Genomic DNA, 24,429 nt, shown 5'->3' on the forward strand with positions numbered 1-24,429 from the left:
CATGGCTTTGGCGAGGATGGAGGTGTGCTCCCTGATTGGGCAGGACACCGGGTATGGTCGGGGGAAAGGGTGGCTAAAACCTGGTCAGAGGATCAGGAGGAGGGCTGCCCAGACAAGATGAGACCTGGTGCGTCCAACTGGATCTGCTGCCACCTTGGGCATGTCACGGCCTTCCTCCACATCCCAGGGGACAAAGGCTGAAAGAGGCACCTGGGCCAAACCACCAGACGATAACCGATAACCGGGGCCAGGCGCGAGTGACCAGCTGCGCCGAATCCAGTCTCCCCAGACGAGGTGCAGGGCCTTGGGTCTCTCCAGGCCCTGGCCTCTCCTCCTGAGCTCTCCCCGCGCCCGCTGAGTGACCTTGACCCTCCGGGTCCCTGCGCCCCTGCTTTCTAATCTGCCCTAGCCAGCGCTAGGGCGATGGAGGGACCTCGCCGGGCAGCCAGGGGGCGCCGAGGCCGCGGGCGCCCCTCCCGCAGGCCCCCCTGGCGGCGAGCGCTGGGGCGGCACGCGCGTGGGGCGCGGAGCGCCGGGCGGGGTAGCGGCGCTCCCCCCGCGGTGCCCAGGCCGGGGCGCGGGGCGGGCCGGGCGGGCTAATCCCGTATGTAAATGACAGCCAATGGAGGGTGGTGTTGCGCGGGGCTGGGATTAGGGCCGGGGCGAATGACTGGCAATCTTACTGGGATTACAGAACAAAGAGCCTCCCCGCGCTCCCGCTCTCGGCTCCGCTCCCCGCGCCGCGCCCCGCCCTCCGCCGCAGCCCGCGCCGGGGGTGGGGGCCGCCGAGCGCCAGCCCCCCGGCCGGCCGAGAGCCCCCGCCGCGGCCCCCTCCCCGGCCCGCGCCCCGCGCCCGCCCCCGCCGCGCGCGCCGCCCCCCATTCTCCCGGATTAATTAAGGAGGCAGCGGCAGGAGGCTGCGTCCTGGCCGCGGGCCGGGGCCGGGGCGCCGCTGGCAGGAGCGCTTGGGGATCCTCCAAGGTAGGAGAAACTTTTGCGGGGGGCGGGCGCCCCGGCCCTTCTCCCCTCTCCTCCCACCCCGGTGGCCCCCGCCCCTCCCCCTCCAGGTGTTACCGAATCTGGGTCCGGCTTTTAGGTGCATTGGGAGGCACGTGACTGGGATTATAATTCGGGCCGGGGGAGGGGAGGGATGGCCTCCCCCACCTGCCGGGCGGGGTTGGGAGCCCGGAGCTGTCACCCCTGGCCCTCCCGGAGGTCGGGGGCTCCCCTGGCGGGCAGCGGGCGCCCGCAGGCTGCTGCAGTTGGCGAATGAGGTCAGTTGTGCTGCCCGCGGAGGCAGGCGCCTGTGTGGGAGCTGAGGGGGCTGGGAAGGCCGCGGGCCCCTTCCCCCCACCTCTGCCTTGCTTGGGCTGGGCCATCCCCTGGCCGGTGCCCCCCACTCGCAGACAGAGTCCAACACAGCGAATACAGTGGCTCCTGTTGGAGTCTCGGGGAGGGGCCTGGCCTGAGGGTGGCAGCTGAATCCCTGGTTGGGGGACACGCAGTGGGAGGGGGGGTTCAAAGGGTTCAGAGGAGCAGTTGAGATGCCCCATTTGTGGGCAGTCGCTGAGTTCCTGCAGATGGGCCGGGAGGCCAGGCCGAGGAGGGGCCACAGGGTGCTGACGCCCACCCCCAGTCCGGAGTCTCTGGGAATGATGGACTTGATGCCTCTCCTGGGCTCTCCAGGCTTGCCTGGGGCCAGGGAAAGGGACGATGCCCTGGCTTGGGCCCAGGGCAAAGGGGGACCACAGAGCTGAGAGTTCTGCCCTCCTGACAGTGCTGGAGAAGGCTCAAGCTCTGGACATCTGGCCCAGTGTCCCACCTCCCAGGACCAGACATGGGGTGGGAGGCTCCTGTGTCCATCGCAGCTGGACACAGGAGCCTACCTTATAGGGGGTAGGGACCATACCTTATAGGGGGTTTCCCTGCCTGAATGTGGGAGAAGCGCTGGCCTAGGATGGAATGTGGTAAGGATGATGTGGGGTTTGGGCTGCCCAGGGATTGGCCTGGGCCTGGCGGCAAGGAGCGAGGTGGGCCCGGATAGCTTCTGGAGGAGTGGGCATTTGCAGGGGCCTCTTATTGCTCACTGCAGAAGGGAGTGGTGGCCAGAAGTTGCTCTCACTGACCATCATCTTCCTCCGTGTATTTGGTGACCCCATGGCTAGGACTGGCTGCTCCTTGGCCATGGCCTTGGGCCTCAGGGCTTGGGAGGTGCCTCAGAGTAGCCCATTTGTTTCAGCAGCGTCATTCCCACTGGGAAAGGGCACTGGCACTGATTATCTATTCGGAGCAGGAGGCGGTGGCTAGGAGGCTGCTGGCTGCTGGCTGAGAGGGGCTGGGCACAGGGCAGCAAGGAGGGGGTCAGTCAGGTGGCCATCATGAGCCACCCACTGCAGGGTCCAGCAGGGTGCAAGGTGGATTCTAACCTCTTCTGAACAGGGACTGGGGACCGAGGCACAGACCCTGCACCAAGGCAGTAGGATGCCAGAACCCCCAACCTGTTTTGGGGATGTGGGAGGCTTAAGACCACACCCAGTTCTGGAGCCTGCTCTGAGGATGACCTAGAAAGTCTCAGCTCTGATTCGAGGGTCCCAGAGGGCCCCAGTGGAGGAAATGAGGAAGAGTTGGAACTCTACAGCCATCCATTCAATGTGGGAGACCTTGGGGCTGAAGGTTGCAAAACTGGGTCTTAAAGACAGCGTTGTAGGCGCGCACTTAACCTACTTAAGATGACTGGCTGTTCTTTAGATGCTGGAGGAGAGGACATTTATTGCAATGTGCTAGTCACACATACTTTTTATGTGTTCACTTAAGGCAGTCTCCCAGAGCTGGGCTGGCCCCTGACACGGTGGCAGTTAGTGCTTGGTGCTTGGATATACCTGGGAAGGCAGACTTGAATATAGGGGTCTTGGAGGCAGCTGTTCTGACCACTCGCCTGTCCCCAGCATCCAGGGTGGCCACAGTTTGGTAGAGGACCGGTTGTCAGAGACTCCAGGTGAGAATCTCAGGGTGACAGTTTGGGGCATTCAAGTCCTAAGTGTAACCTTGGAACCACAGAACACATCTCCCGTTCCATCTTCATTCTCAGTTCTGGCTCATCTCCTCTGTCCACCCTCAGCCCCTTTGGCCCATTCATTGGAACCTGCAGTTTTCCTGAATGGCCTTTGCACATGCTGTTCCTCTTACCTGGAAGGTTCTTCCCCTGGGGGCGGGGGGGATAGGAGGATTTCTTTATGACTCTGCCTGACTAGGTTTGGGGGAGGGCAGGAGTTGTAGAAGATATATTTTTCCTCTCCTTGGTCAGGACATAGCTAGCTGTCACGTCCCTAGGGCTGGCCAAAGTGCTACCTACTTCTCTGTTCCCATGACATCCTGTCCTTTGTCCCACATGGCTGTCTCCTCAGTTGCCCTAGGAACAGGACAGGGACTGAGGCTTGCTTTTGATTCCTTGGTGCCCCAGGGTTTTGTTGGGGTCCAACCCCAGCAGGTCCAGGGATTCCCAAAGGTGTGGATGGAGTCGGTGAAGAAGGAATGACACGGAGACTGCGTTCAGTTGATCAGCATAGCCAGGTTCTTTTTTTATTGTTACATCTGTATTTACACCATTTGATTCTATAAGCATGCCTCTATAATCACATCATGGTATGTTTTAGGTAACCTTCTACAGTTCCTTGTTTCATTTCCATAGTTTCTTATCTGACCTTTACCAAAAATCCTGTCTCTATCTAGTTCTGTTGATTTTAATTTTGTCTAGGTTAATCTCTGTGTTCCATTATAAGGGCTATTCCAAGGTCGCTGCGCTACTGATAAGCTACAAGGAAGTGACTGAAGGAAATTATCCTACCCAGTAAAGGTTATGTCCTCCCAGCCTCGCTGCTTGCCTTCCCTGGGATTGCCCTGTTGGTGGATCTCCAGGGGTATAGGCTTTGGTGCTTTCCCTGGTGGGCAGACCCCTGGGGATGTGGGCCAAACAAGTCCCAACTTTATTGCCAACAATCTTAGTCCAAGTTCTTCACAAGTCTCTTCCTTAGTCCTGTTAATCCCTAACTCCAGGGAAAAATCCTCACCTGGCGAAAACAACCTTTCTCGGAGAGGTGGTCCTGTTTAAAACACATAGCACTAAGAGGGGGAGCAAACATATGCCATATACGCCAGGTCCCTTGAAACATAAGCTGTGCAGATGTTTCTTCCCTGCAGCGACTGTGTCAAGCAGCAAGGGTGGACCGGCTTCCAGCAGGGTTGGTACCCAAATATCTGTTGAATGGCTACTTGAGTGAGTGAATGCATGAATGAAGGCCTACTCCAGAGCCTTGGCCCACATTGCTAAGCAACTCTCTCCTACATTTTTTATCTCGGGGACAGGTCTCCCACAATGGTAGGAATCCCAGGTTCTTTCCCTGAACTTCCTGCTCCCCATTCTCCCAGGAGCTCCCTCTTTCCCCATTACCCTGGTCTGTGTCTTCCCCTGAACCTGTGTCTGGGGCTTCGTTCCCCAAGTGTCTTCCATCCTGCTTCTCTCAGTCCTCCCACTCAGCCATTCGTGGGCATCTCTCTCTCTGATACTCGGCAGCCTGGGACACAGGCTCTTTGAGACAAGCTAGGAGGGTGTGTCACTAGCACCATGGGGCTTGCAGAGGCCTCGGAGGATGGGGTACCCAGGAACAAGACCTGCAGGGTTAATCCACAAGCACTGGAAAGAGAGCAGGACCCAGGGCTAAGGGCTCAGGATGGGAGATGGGGGATGGGGGACTTGGGACCCAGGAGCCGTGGACCTTGGGGAGGTTGGAAGGGAATTCCCAGCAGGAATTCATAAGTTGGGGTGGAGTGGTGGGAAGGGTTGGTCTGTGTGGGGGAAGGAGGAGGTGAACCTAGTCAGAAGACAGTGAGATGTCACCCCCTTGGTGGTGTGGAGACTTCTGAGGGTCTCAAGGGGAGCCAGTCCCTTCGCTGGCTGGGCACCAAGGTTCCTCTTTTGCAGGGATGTCTGTCTGGGACTCTCTGTGATCCTAATGCTCACTGGGCCAGTACTTGGTCATTTCAAACTTGGTGCTGTGGGTTACAGTGATGACAGCAAAGAGGCTCAGAGCCCGGGGGGAGGGTAGTGCCAGGGGCTGAGCACTTGTGCTATGAGTTAGATTTCCTGAATGAGCTAGTGAGGCTGTATTTTATCCGTACCAGGCTTGGGGCGACTGGTGGGGGTGTCTCGGGCAAAGAGCAGAACTCTCCTTTCAGACACCCTTCCTCTTGGGTCAGAGCTTGGCCTGGCTGACCCAGAGTTATTTGTGTGCCCACCTGTCTCCCTCCTTCAGGACCACCTGCTTCGGGTTGCCAGATTTAGCTAATAAAAATAGGGGTGCCGCCCTGGCCGGTGTAGCTCAGTTGGCTGGGGTGTCATCCTGAACACTGAAAGGTTGCGGGTTCGATCCCTAGTCGGGGTGCGTGCAGGAGGCAGCGGATCGATATTTCTCTCACACATAGATGCTTCTTTCTCTCCCTCTCTCTAAAATCAATAAGCATGTCCTACAGAGAGGATTAAAAAAAAAGTTGGGATGCCCAATTAAATTTGCATTTCAGATAAGCAACGAATAATACCGTATTGGGAACATAACTTACACTAAAAACTCATTGTTTATCCAAAGTTCAGACTGAACTAGGGTCTTGTGTTACCTGGCAACCCTACAGCTTCAGCCTTTGGGCACCGAGACTGTTGGGGGCTAGGGAGGAGCTCAGGGTGTGGCTAAGGCCTGGAGTTGGGGCCAAGACTTTGGGGATGGTCTGGAGTGAGTTTGAATTGAGCAGCTTTGATTCTAATTTCCTGGGTCAGGCATTCTCGGGCCTGTGGCCCAGATCTCCTGTTAGGCCTAAAGGTGTGGGTGCTCAGGGTCCCCAGTCTGGGCAGCCCTGGTTTTGTCTTCTGCGCCATTGTGGTCCATACGGCGCATGAAGAGATGTTGGGAGGAGAGAAGTTGCCAGGAACACCCTATCAGACACCAAGTTGGGATTTACAGACAAGATTTGCAGAGCGAGGCCTGAGTACTGGGAGGTGGTTTCTCCGATGCCCGCCTTCAAGGTTTGGAGATCCTGACTCTGGAGCCCCTGGTAGGGGAAGGTTTGAGGGGCTGCCCCTTTGGATGCTGGGAATTGCTGCTCACCGCCCCTACCCCCTTCCCCCGCCATGCTGCCATCGAGGCAGGACCCCCACCCCTCAGCACCTGTGCTACGCTGAGAACCCTAGAATGTGGTGGGGAGCGTGGTCAGGAAGTGAGGCAGGGCGGGGTGTCGTGGCCATGTTCCCTCCTCTCTAGTACAGGCGTATGCTCATATGTAACATGGAAATGATCCCCACCCCCCTCCCCCCACCCCCCGTTCTGCCTGAACCCCAAGGTGGTGCTGTGGTTTGGTGAACTTGGTGTCCCATGGTGGGGATTTCACAGCCGCTAGTGGGTATATGGGTCACCCCTGTGCAGATCCGGAGTGGAAACAGGCTAGGAAGTCAGAGGTGAGTGATCCCAGCTTGAGGGCTGGAGTCCTGGGCCTCTTACAGACGCACAGCCAGGCTGTGGTTGAGGGGTGGGGGGACGGTGAGCTCTAAGCTAGAGCAGCTGGGCCCTTGTCCTTCCTGGGCCCATCGCTGGAGGAGACCCTTTGGGCTGCTGCTCTCCTGGAGGCTGGGACAGGGCCAGGCCTGTTTGCTGGCTGAGGTCTAGTGGAGACTCAAGGTACATTTTTGGCTACTTTCAGAACCACCATAAAGGGTTGGGAGGTCTTTGTCCATCTATCCACCTGCCTGTTAATGCACCAGCCAGTGAGAAACTTGCACAGGTGCCAGATCTTCGGGGTGCCAGGTTCTGGCATCCCGCTGCAGACCAGCAGGTAGGAGGGGCTCACCTACAAAATGTATATGTTGTTGAGGGATGATGGACAGCCAGTGAAATGCCCACTTCTTAAGTAGTCCATCCAAGGAGTTTGACCAATGCACACACTCACATAGTCCAGCCCCTGTCAAGACCTAGAACATTCCTGCTCCCCAAACCCTCAAGCCCATTTGTAGCCAACCCTCTCTGTTGTTCCCAGTCCCCGACAACCACTGGTCTGTGTTCTGTCTGTATAGCATCTTCCAGGGTGTCACATAGTCATATACCAGTAAATGCGATCACACAGTCTGCAGCCTGTCTGGCTTTGTTCACTGGGCATATTGCATCTCTCCCTTTATATCAGGAGCTGCTTCCTTTTGGTTGCTGAGTAGTATTCCATTGTGTGGGTCCCCCACGCAGTGTGGATGCAGCACACCTGGCTTGCCAAAGCCCTGTTCTGCTCAGGACCACCCAGGGGAAGGGTGCCTTTTTCTCATTTTCACAAAGTTGCTGCCTGCACCCCATCCCCACCCGCTCTGAGAGCTGACCCGAGCCAGGAGAGCTGCATGCCTCGGTCCGCAGAGCTGGAATTTCATCCTCCGGTTCTGGTGACTCACACATACAGTGAGTCCCGGATGAAATTACACCTGCCTGCGCTGCCCTCGGGGCTGGGTCCTCTGCCAAGCAGGTGGGCTCCTGAGACAATCGATGCTCTGGGGCGGGCCACGGGAAGGGAGCCGTCTGAGCCCCGGGGTGTCTCACCCACCTCTGCACCCCACTCCTCGAGGAGGCTGGGGGTCCCTAGCCATGTGTCTCTGGTCTCTACTCCTGTAGCTTGTTAGCTTGGGGTAGAAATTCTGTGTTTTCCTGCAACCAGGGCAGGGCTTCTGGGGGTCGGGAAGAACAGTTGTGAGCATGATGTAGGGTCAAACAGCAGGGCTGCGTGACCTCGGGGGAGCGACTTCCCGTCTCTGTGCTTCGGTTTGGTCATCTGTAAATGGGAGACCCAGAGCATCTGGTGTGCAGGAGCAGCGTGCGGCTCAGCGGGGGTAACTCAAGCTGGTGGAATTCCTAGAGCCCTGGAGGGGCGGGGGGGGGGGGGCGGGGGGGGGGGACCGCCACCGGGGAGAGGAGGCGGGGCATGTGTGCCTCCGGCTCCCTGTGCCCCTCTTTGAGGCAGAGGAGGGCCAGTTTTATCCGAGCTATCTGTTAGGGCTCTAAATAAAATGTTATTGACAAAAATGTTTGGTGGGCCCTCGCTCCTCAAAGTTTGAGCAGCACCGAGATTTCGGTTGGTCACAGAAGCTTCTAGGCCAGTGGATCCCAGCTCTGCCGCCTCCCCGCTGTGTGTGACTTGTATGGCTGCCCAACCGGCTGAGCCTCAGTTTGACTATCTAGAAAATGGAGGCCACAGTACCCTGTGGGGCTCCCGGGTGGGTGGACGCCTTGAACAGCAGTGCCTGCGCGAAGGAAGGGCCCAAGAGAGGTTGTTGGTCTTCTAGGGCTCGTGGCTTCCTAAGAAAAGGAAGCTCCCTGGTGATAACCAGGCCTGTGTGGGTGTCTTAAGAGATTTCGGGTGTTTTAACTCTTTGTGTGTGTGTGTGTGTGTGTGTGTGTGTGTGTGTGTGTGTGTGAGTTAGTGGCTTTTCCTGATGAGCTGGGCTGCTCCCAGCACCTCCCCCCTGCTCCCCACCCCCCACCCGTGTCCTCGAAGACAGGCACCTCAGTCCAGTCCATGGCTGTGCTCGGTGGGGAGCCTAGGAAGATTGTGGCAGGCGAGCCCTGTGCAGAAGGGCCCTCGGGTGCTCCTGGGTGGTGCCCTGAGCAGGCAGGACCCCTGCTCCAACACCCACCAGCTCCAGGGTGGTCCTGGCGGGCTCCAAGGGGGTCTTGTGACTGGGCCAGTCTGGTGTCTCTCATGTTTATCCGGGAGCTGGTTTTTCAGGTGTGGCCGCTTTCAGCAGAGAGGCCCAGGCTGGGAGAGATAGGGCGTTTGGGAAGGAGGTGGTTGTCCTGTTCCCTGGCTCAGGGCAGGTGGGCTAACCACATCCTCCCTCTGATCCTGGGCCATCCCCGCCCAGGGCCAGCTGCTCCCCGAGACACCGTGCTCGCTCTCAGCACGTGGTAGATAGAGAGATGCTCTTGGTTGCCCTGGGTAGGAAGCCAGTGCCCTTCCTTGGGGGTTCCTTTGGCTGCCTGAGGGCTTCCCCTCTTCGCAGTAGGGTGACATGGAACCACCAGGACCTTTGAAGCCAGACAGACAAGGGTTCAAGTCTCAGTTCTACCAGCGACCTGCTGTATGGCCTCAGGCAAGTGACTTCACCTTTTTGAGCTTCATTTGGACAAATGAGGATGGTTATTCCAACATAGCAGGGTTCCTGGGAGGATCAGCACATTCAGTTGGGGGGGATGCGGGGGAAGCCGGTCGACATTTCAGTTAAGAGGATGTCAACGTAAGGAACCGCCAAACCTGTAAAGAATTTTTATGAGCATTATTTGAGCCAAACTGATAACATATGCCAGGGAGCAAGATCTCAAATGCTCTGGAGAATAACAGTTTGCAGTTTCTTTTATGCATTTGATATTAAGGAAGGAACATACGGAAGATTACAGGAGGGTGGGAGAAAGAAAGAAAGATGGGGATTGGATTCCAGGATAGTTAATGAGATTATGTGTTTGCTTGAGGGTGGTCCCCTTTAGAAGGGGGGCAGAAAGGGGGCATTTCAGAGATGTGTTAACCTAGATGCACAGAAACAATGGCCAGGGCTTGCTTAAGGCAGAGATAAGCCTTTCACTAAAGAAGTTAAGTGCCATGAGCCACCATGACCTGCCCAGTGAGGAATGTATGGTCAGATCACCTGTGAGGTTACTTTCCATGGGACCCCTTTTTCGTCCACGAGCGTTTTCCTCAACTTGTCACATGATGACCCCAGAGGGGAACTGGACACTGTCATTTCCCATGCTCTCCTAGCACCTGCCCCTGTGGGGAGCACCATCTGCCCAGAGAGCATGGTAGGCTGTGCCTCCGTTTCTGCTTCTGCAAGCTGGGGCAGCCCCAAGGGTAGAACTGGTTAGCGCCCTTGGCCTGTCCACCCCTCGGCCCCCTGGAGTGTAATCAGGCGTCATTATGAGAGGCTGGGGCTACCCAGAGGTGTGGACCCTGCGCCTGGTTTTTGGAGAGCCTGCCCTCCGTGTAGGTGAGACAAACCCACTCTCAGGGCAGCCTGCAGGAGGTGACTTTTTGCTTGGCCCTGGAAGACGGTGGGATTTGGACCCAGGAGTAAGCAGGGGTGGGCATCCTGGGGGTTGAGGGGGTGGCGGTGTAGCAGGGTGAGCATTTCACTCTGGAGGTGGCAAGGCGTCCCCCAGGGACCAGCTTGGGGTGTTGTGTCGGGTCCAGGTGAGGACCTTCGTCTGGTTGCCACTCTCCCAGGCTGGGCGTGACCAGGCCCTGCCTGTTTCTGTGCCAGCCGTGATGAGTTTCCCTTGGTTTCTAGAACATGCTGTGCTCTCCAAAGTACTGTTGTTTCTCCCTACAACACGTTTTAATGCTCCCTGTTCTTTTCACTAATTCTCATGTGCAGGTCTCATCTTGGATGTCACTTCTTCCCAGAAGTCTTCCCTGATGCCCCTTCTAATTCTGTGTTGGGGGCCCCTCTTCTGTGGCCCTACAACCCCCTGAATGTCTCTGACGTAGCCCTCATCGCATACTTATCTGTCACCTTCCAGTGGGTCGGGGCCACGCTTTCCCTCCACATTGCCAGCCCCTAGCACCCAGCCTGGCACAAAAGGCGTCTAGTACAAACTTTATGACATGAATTAGAAGTGAGCCAAGTGTTGGGGATTTGGGTGGGGCTTTGGGGGGAGTGAGGGGCTTCTCTATCCTTCTATAACAACTCCTGCTGACTCGCCCCGGTCGTCCCCAGGGGCTGCCTCTGCTGGCCTGGCTGTGACTCATGCATCCAGAGATGGGGGTGGGGGTGATGGTGGGGGAGTGTCATGTTTACTGGGCTGGGTGCAGCCCAGTTTTGGGGGGTTTCCGCTCTGAGGGGCAGCTGGTGTGCATGGAAAGAACACAAGTGTGGAGCCTCAAAATAGTCCTGTGAGCTATTTGGACACACGTGTGTGTACTCATGTATGTGTGGCATTTTGGAGGCCACCAGCCATGTCCGTGCTGGATAACTTGACGTTTCGCTGAGTCCTGACCACCAGCCTGGGACGAGTATTGCCTGGTATACAGAGCATGAAGAGGGTATACAGAGCCCCCTCTAGTTTCCTTGGGTGGCAGAGGGGCCGAGCCCCTCGGTTAGGAGTGTGTGTGGCTCCCGGTAATAGAAAACCTGACTGCAGAAGCTTAAACAAAGAGGTTTATTTATTCCTCAAGAAAAAGCTCGTGGGTAGGTGGTCGGAGGCTGGATGGGGCGTAGTGGTGCCTTCAGGGGTTCTTTTCCTCCCTGGCATGTTGGCATCTGTTTTGTTTTTAGTTTATTTTAAAATTAATTTCTTTAAAGTATTCTTCGTTGTGTCTTTATATATTCACAAAGTTGTGCAATATTCACCACTATGTAATATCAGGGCATTTTCATCACCCCAAGAAGAGCTCCAGACTCATGGGGCCACCCCCAGCCCCTCGCCTCTTCCCCCAGCAACCACTGATGTACTTTCTGTCCCTACAGACCTGCCTGTGCTGGATATTTCATATAAATGGAATCATAACGTGGTCATTGTGTCTGGCTTCTTTCACTTAACTTAATGTTTTTGAAGTTCATCCATGGGGTAGCATATGTCAGAATTTCATTCTTTTTTATGGCAGAAGGATTTTCTGTTTAATGGATATGCCACATTTTTTTTTTTTTATCCACTTCTCAGTTGATAAACATTTGGGTTGTTTCTACCTTTTGGGCATTGTGCATAATGCTTCTGTAATACTTGTGTAAAGGGTCTTGTGTGAACTGTGTTGTCAGTTCTCTTGGCTAAATACCTAGGAGTAAAATGGATGGGTCATGATGACAATTTAACATTTTGAGGAAATGCTAGATTACTTTCCAAAATGGCTGCACCATTTTACATTCCCACCAGCAGTGGAATGAGGATTCCCGTTTTTCCATATCTTTGACAACGCTGGGTATTATCCATCTTTTTGATTAGAGCAGTCCTAATAGGTGTGAAGTGCTATCACATGGTTTTGATTTAGCATTTTGGATTTCGTCTTCATGCTTGTGCCTCGTGCTTCTGAGATGGCTACCTCCCCTCCAGCCCTCACGCCCATGATTCCGATGGAGAGCAGGAGTTAGGGCGGCATTCTCCTCCTCTCACAGGTTTGCCTTTATGCACGCCCTCCTCAGGGACTTCTCCAATATGGCACAGGTTCAGCCCAGCTCTCTTAACTGCTAGGGAGCCGGAAGGACATAGAGACATCAGCTTCTTGGCCTCCTGGGAGAGGAACGGGGTCAGGGATGCTTGTGGGCGAGCAGATCTCTAGTCTTGGCCCTTTGTAGCCTAGAGCAGTGGGAATGCTTTCATTTCTCCAGGAGCAAGAAGAGGGATGAGGAACCCCTCCCTGCCAATGGGCATCTGGCTCTGCTACAGCTCAGACTGACCATCGCCCATCAGACGCCCCTGCCCAGGGGTCCCGGGGCCACACCTTGTGGAGGGCAGTGTCAGTCACTTCCCCAGCCACCCTGGCTTCCCTCCCCACCCAGAGACCTTTCTGCTCAGGCCGGGAAGGCTGTAGTCCTGCCTCAGGGCCTTTGCTCCTTCCTGCTTCCCAACCCAGAATGAGCTGGGACTTCTCACCTTTAACGCTGGCCTGGCCCTGGGCTCTCATACACTTGCTGGTGAAGTGTGACATGGTATGGCCATTTTTGGAGAGGAGCTTGGAAATTATTTATTTATTTCATTGACATATAATCACACCACAACATTCACCATTTTAACGTATTCACTGGTTTTAGTGTATTCACAAAGTTGTACAATCATCACCACTGTCTAATTCCAGAAAGTTCTTTTATCACCGCAGAAGAAACCCCATACCCATTAACAGGCATCCCCATTCTCCCGCCACGCCCAGCCCCCTGGCAACCACTAATGGTGTCTCTATGTTGGCATCATTTTATAAGGTAAAACGTGCCCTGGCTGGTTTGGCTCAGGGATGGAGCGTCGGCCTGCAGACTTTAGGGTCCCTGGTTCAATTCCGGTCAAGGGCACATGCCTGTGGTTGCAGGCTCCATCCCTAGTCGGGGGCGGGGGGCAGGAGGCAGCCAATCAGTGATTCTCTCTCATCATTGATGTTTCTGTCTCTCTCCCTCTCCCTTGCTTTCTGAAATCAGTAAAAAAAAAAAAAAAAAAAAAAAAAATATATATATATATATATATATATATATATATATAAAACAAAATATATTTAACACATATATATGTTTAATGTGCACTTACCATATCACCCAGCTATTCCCTTTCTAGATATTTACCCAAGAGAAATGAAAACTTATATTCCAATCAAAACCTGAATAGAAGTATCTATAGTGGCTTTATTCATAATTTTCCAAGCTGGAAACAGTCTAAATGTGCGTGGATAAACACGCCCTGGTACATCCACGCCCTGGGATGCTAGTCGGCAGTGACAGTGAGTGAACTCGATACAAACAACACAGAGGATCACAGAAGCATTAAACTGAGTGGAAGGCACAGACCCGAAGGCTACATCCTGTACGGTTGCATTTATGTGACATTTTGGAAAATGTAGAACTGTAGGAGCAGAGCAGATCAGGGCTTGCTTAGGGGTAGGGGTGGGTTGGTTGACTAGGGTCACAGTGGCGTTTGGGGTGCTGATGGGTCGCAGCCTTCTCCTTTCACAGTTTTGCCTTCTCTGTAAAACTGAGAGAACTGTACACCAGTAAGTGAATTGCGTGGATGAATAGTACACCTGGTTTGGGGACCAGCCTTCCCAAATTAACCCCATGTAGGGTTAACTGTTCCACTTGTTCTCGTTGGTGCCACCTTCCCTTTTAAATGTAACCGTTGAGTTTGGGTCTGTCTTTGGCGATGGCTAACGTGACCTATGCTTAGGGCTGGGGCCAAGAGCTACTGCGGGGCCTCCTGCCACCTTCCTCAGACACCCTTCTCCCTCCCCTGTTCCTGAGCCTCCTGGAGGGGGTGTGCCATGTGATTTGGGGCCATGAACTATTAGATCTGGAAGGAACCTCAGAATGGGCTGACCTCTTCCTTCTCAAATGGGGAAACTGAGGCCCAGGGCTGGGAAGACACCTGACTAAGGTTCCGGAGTTAAAAGAATCGAGATCCAAAAGCCACACCGCCTGACTCTTGATCCATGTCTCCTTGCCCTCCTGCAGGTGCCACTGAGCCTCCCCTGTCTGCCCCCCTCAGGAGCATCATGACAGTCAGCTGGTAGATGGGAAAAGTAGGGAAGTGAGCGTGGCGGGGCCTCCAAAACCCCGAATGAGCTGAGCGTTCACAGTGGGATGGGGTGCTCAGATGCTGCCTGGAGGCAGGAGGGGGCAGGTGCTGAGTCTGGAATGGCCAATGGCCCCCTGGGGCAGGCAGGAGAGAAGGGGCACAGATGTCGGCCCTGGGGAACCCATGCTGTAACCTTGGGTATCCCTACCACCTCGTTACTGTCCGGCTACATCCCAGCAGGCACAGTCCTCAGGGACTGATACCCTCACTGTAGGAAGTACCTAAGAAGACCAGGATGGGGCCGATGGGTGTCTTGGGCGGTGACCCCCTAGGAGGGGTGAACCCAGGCTCGGTGATGCAGGCCCCAGGTTTATTCTGGTGTTGGTGTTGAGTCACTGCCCGTGTGGGCTGCGTCCACAGTCATGCTGTTGCCAAGAGCTCTTGAGACTTCAGTGAGAATGGGTGTGGGAGGGGGCAGGCCCGGTGTTGGAGCTGGCTTGTGTCCAAGTGCTCACTGCTGCCCACCACCTTGGGGAGCCGGTTTGGAGCTACGGCCCCGTGAGGAGGGTTCTCACTCTGTAAGCTGGTCCTCAGAGCCCATGGGGGGGGGCATGAGGATGCCAGGGGCAGGGCCTGCGACCCCTCCCCACTGCCCTGCACCTCTGAGGGACAGAACTCTGGAAGAGCAGTGTCGTTCTCTCCCCAGCTTCAAAGGGGCGTCCTTTTGGGGCATGAAAACTTGTTCCCGTTTCTTGGCTCCATGTCCGCTGCTGCACGTGAGGAGGACAGACTGGGCAGCCTGGACCTGGGGCCTGCTTGGAGGGCTAGCAGCTCCTGGAATTCCCCCTGCTGTCTCCGTAACCCACCCCAACATCCCTGAGGGCCCATGATCTTGGCAGCGTAGCCCCACTTTTGGCTCAGAATGACAGCTCCATGCCTTTAGGGTCCCTTCTGGCTGTCAGCACCCACGATGCCTCTAGGAAGCCCGCTTCGGACCGCACTGTGCCCCCGGAGGGGAAGCCTGGCCCCTGCGTGGAGCCCCTCACCCTCTGGCAAGGGGAACACCCTCACAGAACTTCTAGCCCAGGTTCTGATGTACAGAGTGGGAAACAGGCCCAGAGAGGGACGTTGCCCAGACGGTGGAGTGGTACCTGGAGTTAGAAGCCAGGTCTCCTGACCCCTCGTCCACAGCAGGGCACAGCTGTCCCTGGGACCCCCGCTCCCCACCCCTAGCTGCCCAGAGGTGGGCACTGGGTTGCGTAGAAGCCCGCAGGAGGACAGGGAGCAGGCCAGCTCGGGCCCGGTTGCCAGGATTAGATCACCCACGAGGGACGAGCCCTGCTCTGCCCAGCCTCTTCCTGACAAGAAAGGGCCTGATGCTACCTCATCTACATTGCTCATCCTTCTGAGGCCTGTTTCCGCCTGGCAAGGGGGCTCTCTGGGGACACGATCACCCCAGGGCCTGGCACCACCCCAGCGCTGGCTGCTTCCTACCATCTCCTGACACCCAGCCCCCAAGCACTGCAGATGCTTAAGAATCAGCACATATTTACACTGTGCTGGTGAGCTGCTGAGGATCACCCAGAACTGGGGGGTGCAGGGGGTGCCAGGGTCCCCTGCGCCCAGCTGAATGCCAGGCCTGCATTTCCCACCCAGGTCCCCCGCATGTGGGCGAACAGCAGTGTCATTGTGCTGCCAGCCAGGACACTGGAGTTGAGGAGACGCAGTGAGCTCACTGGGGAGGACGGAAGCTCAGCAGGTGATGTCAGCGCCAAGCAGTCATCGCTGCCATTGCTTTAAAGGGCGCTCATGACCTCCAGGCCCCGTGCCAGACGCTTCACGCGTGAGCCCCAGGGCTCTTCACAGCCCAGCAGCAGAGTTGGTGGCACCATTTTACCCATGAGGAAACTGAGGCACAGAGAGTTCATGTGCCTCCGTGGGAGCCACCAGCTGCTGACAGCCAGGTGGGGACAGACCCAGCTTTGGTTGACCCCAACACCCAGGTGCTTCCCCCTCCTCAGGCTGGCCAGATGTGGGTGTGGTGGACTTGGAAGTGCCAGGGAGGGCCTTGATGCCAAGGACGTCATGGTTGGCTACGCGTTTTGCACCTCCCCCGCTTCAGACCTCCAGTTCCCTTTAGCTCTTCGTTCATCCGCCCAGCAAGTGTGTGGACTGCTTGACGTGGTGCTGGGCACAGCCGTGCAAATCCCTGCCCCCAGGTGCGCACATCTCTATGGAGGCTGGGGGACCACTGCCTCCCTCACCTGCCCAGGGTGGCCTCTGGCTCCAGCCTCTGCCGTCCCGCACACACCTCACCGGTGGAATGAGCTATCCGTGGGGACCCTTCGTTGTCCTGGCAGAGGGCCTGGGCCCAGGGGCTCTTGGCTCAGCTCTTGGGCCTGTCCTGAATCCAGAGGCCTTGGGACCCATCTGGGAGCCGGCCTCCCGCTGAGAGACTGTCTCCCCATCCACCCCATTGGTTTGTGTTTCCCCCTCATAAAGAAGGAAGCCTTTGTGAGCCCTCTATACCCCACTTCCTTCTCTACCTCCTTTCTCCCCCAGATCCCATAGCCTCCACCCCCTCCCACTCCTCCGCCTCTGCACAGCTCCCCTGCTCACTTGTCTGTCTCCCCAGCCCTTGGGTTCCTCTAGGTTCCTTGACCGCTGGTCTCCCATCTCCAGGACTCATCCTTCCCTCCCCTGACTCTTCAACTCTCCCTAGTCCTCAGCTGCCCAGAGTCGTCCCCCCACCACACACACACCTCCAGCCTCTGACACCCACAGGTTACAGATGGCCCTAGGGATCTGACAGCCTCCTCCCTTCTGTTCCCTGCTGAACTGGGGACACCATCATCCACTCCATCATAACGCTCTGCTCTTCTCCAGTCCGCTCCCAGCATCGGCCTCAGACCTGACCATCTCCGGCCCAGACTATTGCAGAAGCTTGATAAGGACCAGTTCCCTGCCCCCGTAGTTTGTCATATCTTGCCAGAACCCCTTAAAGTGACCCGGTCTTGCCCCCGCTCCAACCCTTTTGGTCGTTCTTGTCCCCTGAATGATAATCTTCCGAGGTCCCTGGCGTAGCCCTGGTGACAGCCCGCCTCTTTGCCCACCACTTCCTGCCCTGCCCTGAGCATTTGAGCCTTGCCTAGCCAGACCCGGTGACCCCCCCCATTCACCAACCTGCCTGAGCCCACGGGGCAGCCAGTCATTTGGCACTCCTTCAAACGGGGCCTGACGCATTTGCTCAGCATTTACTTCTAGGGAGGTGGGCCCTGCAGGGGGCGGGGCAGTCATCCCATTATAGATGAGCAATGTTTGGGCACAGTTCCCTGGCCCTGCTCCTCCCCTGCAAACTTCTCCCCCATGACATCACAGTCCACTCAGCCTGGGTGTCACCTCCTCCATGGAGCCTCCCCTGACCTTCCCACCTGTCCTCCTGTGCTTTTTGCGTGTAACTTATTTTTTTTATATCTTTGACAGACGTATAATTTACTTACAGTAAAATGCATTAGCCTGGAGTGTCCAGCATGATGATTTTTTAACCTGTGTATACACCCATGTCACCACCCCTCCAACATGTGTCACCCTGTGCTTTAACCTTTTTTTCCTCATAACCTAATTGCCCTATCTCCCCCCAGCCTGGGACTCTGTCAAGGGCAGGAGCACCTGCTGTCTGTCCCGTGCTGTGTAGGATGACGTGTGATGGTGTTGCGGTGTGTGTCTGTGTGGCCATGTCTCCACATGTGTGACCGTGAGGTGGGAGGGAGGGTGGCTGGGCTGTGGCTGTGGGAACGTGTGTGTTTTGAGCCTGGCCAGGAGCCCCGTCTTCAGTGGGGAGAGGAGGTGGTCCCGTTCCCCAGCCCAGGGCCTCGGCTGGGAGCATCACCCTCCCGGAGAGGCCCCTGCTGGCTGGCCGCCTGGAGATTAGTCTCCAAGGCCACGACGCCAGTTGCCATAGGCACGCAGGCCCGAGTCAGGATTGCAATTCCTCATCCTGGTCACGCAGGCGGCGGCTGCCCCTGCCCGTCCACCAGGAGCCAGAGTGGGGCTTTAAATAAAGGGCTGGAAACCTGACCCCGGAGAGCTGTCTGCCCACTAGAGCCAGGACACTCCATACTGCCAATAGCACCCCGCCCATCTCCTTTGGGGGGCGGGGCGGGCAGTGATATGGCAGAACTTGAACTAGAGGGTTCCCTTAATTGTCTCAGCGCTCAGAGCATAGGCATGGCCCTGGCCTGGTCCAGGGGAGCCCGATCTGAGAGGAGACAGCCCACCTTCCTGAACCCCTTCTCCACCGGAGGGGGATAAAACCCTGCCTTCAGGGATCCTGAACTAAGTAAAAGGAGGGGGGCTTCCCACTGCCCGGCCACAGACCTGCCCGGCCCCCAGCTCCGCCAAGGAGAGGGCAGGAGGCCGCCCTCCTTTTCCCCAGGAAGCAGCAGCAGCATGTGCTTCCCTGGGTCTGCCCTGTGCCCAGCCTGGGGCCGTTTCCTGCCCGGGGGTGGGGGTGGGGGGCAGCTATGTGGGTTAGTTGGTTATTTTTTTATTTTTTCCTCAGAATGAGGTTTCTGTTATTTCTTTCCAAATTGCAAAAGTGATGTCTCCTTATCTCAGATAACTTACACAATATGGAAAGGAAAGGCCCTGGTGATCTAGCCCGCTGAGACAAGCAGTCTGGAGTTGGCATCCCAGGCTCTCCCGTGTGTACCTGAGGTCAGTCTGCACAGCGCTGGTTTCAGCCACACACACCCCCGCCAGGGTACTTGGAGTGTCTGCTGTTCCTTTTTGTGTGTGTGCAGTTGTATTTACACGTGTGTGACCCGCTTTGATGAAATGCCTTCACAAGTTCATGTTTGTTTCAGAGGATTTTCTCAGGATAAATTGAAAGAAGTGCTGGGTCACAGGGTAGGGACTCGGTTAAAACTCTAGAGACGTGTCAAAGCAACTTGCCTGTTTGTTGCCTAACTGGGGAATCCCAATCCCTGCTGTCTTCTTAACACTTTATTGAGGGAAAAATGCTGTTTATTGTACGTCAACAGCTAATAAATTTTAGAAGCCAAATCACCCAGGTAACCAGCACCCAGATTAAGAGCAGAATATTCCTGCCCTGGCCGGGTGACTCTGTTGTTTCAGGTGTCGTCTCATACCCCACAAGGTTAGGCTGTGGGTTCCATTCCCGGCCAAGCCACATATCTAGGTTGTGGGTTCCATTCCCGGTCAGAACATGTGTGGGAGGCAACAGATTGGTGTTTCTCTCTCACATTGATGTTTTTTCTCTCTTTCTCTCTCTCTCTCTGCCTTCCTCTCTTAAATCAATAAACATATCCTTGGATAAGGATTTTTTAAAGAAAGAATATTCCCAGCCCCCCAGAGCCCCTTTCATGCCTCGTGCTAATCTGCCCTTTGACCCCCAACAAGACCACCATCCTGACCTCTAACGTCCGAGGTCAGCCTGTTTCGGACCATATACCGTGCAGATTGAGTCCTACAGCGTGACCTCTTGTGCTGTGATTCTCTCATCAGACTGAGAGACTCCACCGGGTGTTGCACACACGAGGTGTGGTTTGTTTACGTGTCTGATGTCTTTTTCAACACATCAGGCACCAGGGATTCAGAATGCAGTGAAAGCAAACACGTGGGCACAGAATGCCATCGGAGTAATTGCCCGTTTTTAAAGAAATGAAAGTTTGTTCCCTCAAAGGACCTGCTCTGGAGAATAGGAAAGCACCTGTGCCCAGCACAGCAGTGACGCACACGGAGGAGCACGCTGTGCTGTGGCGTGAACCTGCGCTGGGGGAGCCGGCCTGGGCGGCAGCCCTCCCCACCCTGGGCCTCGGTTTTCCCAGACGCACCTGGAGGTGGGGCCCATGCAGCTCTGAATCCCATGACGCTAAGTGTATAACTAAAGAGCACTAAGGGTTGATAGTCTAACGTGGCGGGAGTTTGCTCTTGCAATGCTATTTATCAGCTTGCCTCCCTTTCTCCATAAAGCAAACCGCACTGCCCTTGACCTCTGTCCATGCTACCCCCAGGTCATATGACAGGTGGAAGGATCCTTGCAGGTAGTCAGTCTCCTTGAAAAGCATGGGCTTAATACGTGGCCTACTTCCACTTTGAAAACCGCCAGGGACAGAGGACCCAGTGCCTGTGAGGCAGCCCCTGCCCGTCCACCAGGAGCCAGAGTGGGGCTTTACATAAAGGACTGGACAGCCCTCCATGGGAAGTGTTTCCCTGGGTTGAGCTAAAGCCTGTATCCCTGTAACCTCTACCAGCTCGGTGTGAATGCACCTGGACTCCGTGTGGGACTTCAGAAGCCAGTCATGGAGTCGGTGATGGACGAGGTGACATGCATCGCCAGGCCCGGTGTAACAGGTGCCACTTGATAGCTCTCGGTAAATGGTAGCAGCTGCTGCTGTTATTATTTTTAAATTTACCGTCTTCATCATCTTTAAGCAGACAGTTCGGTAGTATATGACAGTTAGGTATATGCACGTTGTTGTGAAACCAGTCCCCAGAAGGGTTTTCATTTTCCCAAACTGAAACCGCGAATTACACACTGTCTCCGTATTCCCCCCTTTTTGCAGCCCCTGGCAACCTCTGTTCTGCTTTCTGTCTCTGGGAATTTGACTACTCTGTGTACCTCATATGAGGGGAGTCATACAGTGTCTGCCCTCTTGTGACTGGCTTATTTCACTTAGCATGATGTTCTCAAGGTTCATTCCAGTTGCAGCATATTACAGAATTTTCTTCCTTTTTAAAGCTGAAATAATATTCCATTGTGCATGTATACAACATTTTCTTTATCCACTCATCTGTGGATTGACATGAGTCGTTCCCACCTTTTGGCTCTTAACAAATAATGCTTCTATGAACATGGGTGTACAATATCATTTTGGGGTTTATTATTTTATTATCAACATCACTTTAATATCAGATCTCAAACCTGCCCAGCTGGTGTAGCTCAGTGGTTGAGCGTCGACCTATGAACCAGGAGGTCATGGTGCGATTCCCAGGTCAGGGCACATTCCCGGGTTGCAGGCTTGATCCTGATCCTCAGTAGGGGGTGTGCAGGAGGCAGCCGATCAATGATTCTCTCTCATCATTGATGTTTCTCTCTCTCACTCCTTCTTCCTTCCTCTCTGAAATCAATAAAAATATATTTTTTAATATATCAAACCTGGAGTGGATCTGAGAAGTCACCTCTTTTAACCCCTTATCCAGTGCTTGGGTCTATCCATCCCAATTCCTGCTGAGATTTCTGACCTGGGATTCGTGCCAGGGGCAGGATGGGAGTCCACCGCCTTCTAATGCCTCTGATTGTCTGTGGGCCAGGAACTGGGTGGGGGGGTGGGGGAGTGGGGGGTGGGGCTTAGGATCGAGGAAAGAGTGGGAGCATGGCAGAGGGAATTTCAACCGCATGTCCTCTGTACCTCCAGATGCACCGCCACGAGGAAGCAGGTGGGGGCTTGGACAAACTTTCCTCAATGGTGAGAATTGAGGGACAGTGATATTCATCAGGAGAGTCTTGGAGACTGAGGTCTTTAAGTATAGATTCCACTTCAGCTAACATTTAATCCCCCCAACCGTGCCGTGAGGTGGGTCTGATTTGCCCCATTTTACAGGTGAGGAAAGCAGAGTTCGGGGAGATTAAGTAACCTACTCATCAAACTGGTTCCTGGGGAGGCGGGGCTTTTCTCTCCTTGAATGGTGCCCAGCACCAGGCCTTTTAAAAGGTTGGTGGATTGATTTGTTTTCATTTATTTATGCCCCACTTTATTTCAGAAGGGATTGAAAGACATAAACTGTAGTAAAGTGAACCTGAATGGAACATGCCTGCTGTGGAATCTGTTGCCATTAGGAAAGTGTTTGATTGTAAGTAACCTGTTAAGCAGAAACTGAAAAAGTGAGGCATTGGTTTTCTGTAAAGAGAAGCCTGGAGGCGGGCAGTCCAGCCCTGGGGCAGCTGCTCAGGGACATCACAGGGGCTGGCATCTCTGTTCCCTGGCTCTTCCCTCCTAGGCAGTGGCTTTGGTCATCCCGACCTAAAGGGGTGGGAGGGATTGCTCAGTGGGTAGGGGAGGAGAGGGTCGAATGGGGGTTGAGTGAACCAGTGACGGCATCTGTTACCAACTCCTAGGCTCTTGCTGTGGGTAGATCACCAAATGGGGTGTAATGGGGTGTGGACACCTTTCCTAGAAGCCCCTTGTGTCCCAGTGGCCAGAACAGGGTTACCTGCTTCTCCTTAATCCAGCGGTTCTCAACCTGGGGGTCGAACGACCCTTTCACAGGGGTCGCCTAAGACCACCGGAAAACACATATATAATTACATATTGTTCTTGTGATTAATCACTATGCTTTAATTATGTTCAATCTGTAACAATGAAAATACATCCTGCATATCAGATATTTACATTACAATTCATAACAGTAGCAAAATTACAGTTATGAAGTAGCAATGAAAATAATTTTATGGTTGGGGGTCACCACAACATGAGGAACTGTATTAAAGGGTCGCGGCATTAGGAAGGTTGAGAACCACTGCCTTAGAGAGTCAAGCTGCCCCATGCACCTGGATTTAAATGAGGCCACAGGGGGCTCTGTGAACAGGGACGGGGGAAGGACTTGGGGTCAGAATGGGGATTGGGACTCACGTGTCTTGACCACAAGTCTAGATCACCATCCATTGCATGTGGCTCAGGTAAGACCCCCCTCAAGCTGCCCTGCGGAGCCTGCCTGAGCAGACAGGAGAGCAAGTCGGGGCTGTGGTCTGTTTCGTTCTCTGCCAGCTGCAACGATGGGTGGACAGTGAGGAGGGGGCAAGGATTAAGGGCCCAGGCAATTCCATCCCCACTGAGGGGCCTTAGGACAGAGATGGGGTGTCTGGTGGGGGTGGGGCTCCTGGGGAGGAGGGATGCCCCTGCTCTGCCCCCAAGAGGAGAGATTTCTTTTTGTTTGTTCTCTCAAGCTTCTTTTTCAAGAAACACAAGCATATGGCAGCGGATGGTGCGGGGGCTGTGTTTGGGTGGTGTGTACGCTTGCCTTTTGCATGGTTGAGTGTATTTTTTCACCAGCTCCAGCACCCAGCTGGTACACAGGGCAGTGAGACTTGAGTCAGAGGTGTTCCCCTGGCATTCGGAAAATTCCAGCTCTTTCCAGTGGTCTGGGGTTCCCAATGAGAAAGGGATTGGAGAACTTTCCGGCACACCCAGGCCTGGGCTTTGCAGAGGTCTGAGCTGAGGACTACGTGCCCAGGAGTTGAGGGTATGGACCCAGCTTTGTGAGTGGGGAGTGAAGGGGTCCTGGACTCATTTCCTGGGGCTGCTGTGACAGATTGCCTTAAAGCATCCAAAACTTATTCTCTCACGGTTCTGGAGACCAGAACAAAGTCAGTACCGCTCAGTCAAAATCACGGTGTCGGCAGGGCCGTGCTCCCATGAGAGGCTCCGGGAGAATCAGTCCCTCGCCTCTTCCAGTGTCTGGTGCCTGCCAGCGTTCTTTGGCTGGTGGCTGCATTGCCCCAGTTTTCCAGGTCGGCATCTTCAGATCTCTCTCTGCTCCGTCTTCACGCGGCCTCCTCTTTTGTATGCCTGTGTAAGGATGTATGTGGTGGCGCTTAGGGCCCCCCTGGATAATAGGTAATCTTCCAGTCGCAAGGCCATTATGTAATCACATCTGCAGAAGTGATTTTTTTCCTACAAGATGAAATTTCAGGCTCCAGGGATTAGGGCATGCATTTCTTTTGGGGACCATTTCTGAGCCTGTCATGAGTCCCTAAGGGCAAACTTGAGTGGCCATTCTTATAGGCAGGCTCTCCCATAGTATATGCCAACTAGGAAAAGGAGGGCAAGTGGAGATTCCCAGCTGACTCACCCCTTCCCTTCCCATCTCAGCTCTTCCCCACACTGTGCATATGCCTGTGGATACCTCAAATGTATCCAAGCTCTATCCGTGCCCCTAAGCAGCTGCCCCTTGGGGGTGTACCTGCATCTGCCTGGCCTATCCTCAGGGTATATCAGTTAACTATCACCGTGTAACAAGTAGCCCCAAACTTAGCAAGGTCATTTCCCATTTAATCTCCCACAGTTGGGGCTTGACTGGACTTAGCCTCGTGGTTCTTTTTCAAGGTTTCTCCTACAGTTGTAGTCAAAAGATGGCT

The 24,429-nt window shown here is 54.9% G+C and overlaps 1 protein-coding gene across 3 annotated transcripts in view; it reads left to right on the forward strand.

Moving 5' to 3' along the window:
- Positions 1-850: 850 nt before the first annotated feature.
- The window catches only part of GTF2IRD1 (GTF2I repeat domain containing 1), a 110,775-nt gene continuing 87,196 nt past the window's right edge, over positions 851-24,429 (forward strand). The window contains exon 1 of one of the 3 annotated variants that reach the window (XM_036309868.1): positions 851-981. The gene's annotated coding sequence lies outside the window, so the exon portion shown is untranslated. Of the gene's footprint in view, positions 982-1,188; positions 1,275-24,429 lie in introns of those variants that run through there. The other 2 variants (XM_036309867.1, XM_036309864.1) reach the window with 2 other exon arrangements.

The sequence above is a fragment of the Myotis myotis genome, unplaced genomic scaffold, assembly GCF_014108235.1.
Source record: "Myotis myotis isolate mMyoMyo1 unplaced genomic scaffold, mMyoMyo1.p scaffold_m19_p_5, whole genome shotgun sequence".
Lineage (NCBI taxonomy): Eukaryota > Metazoa > Chordata > Mammalia > Chiroptera > Vespertilionidae > Myotis > Myotis myotis.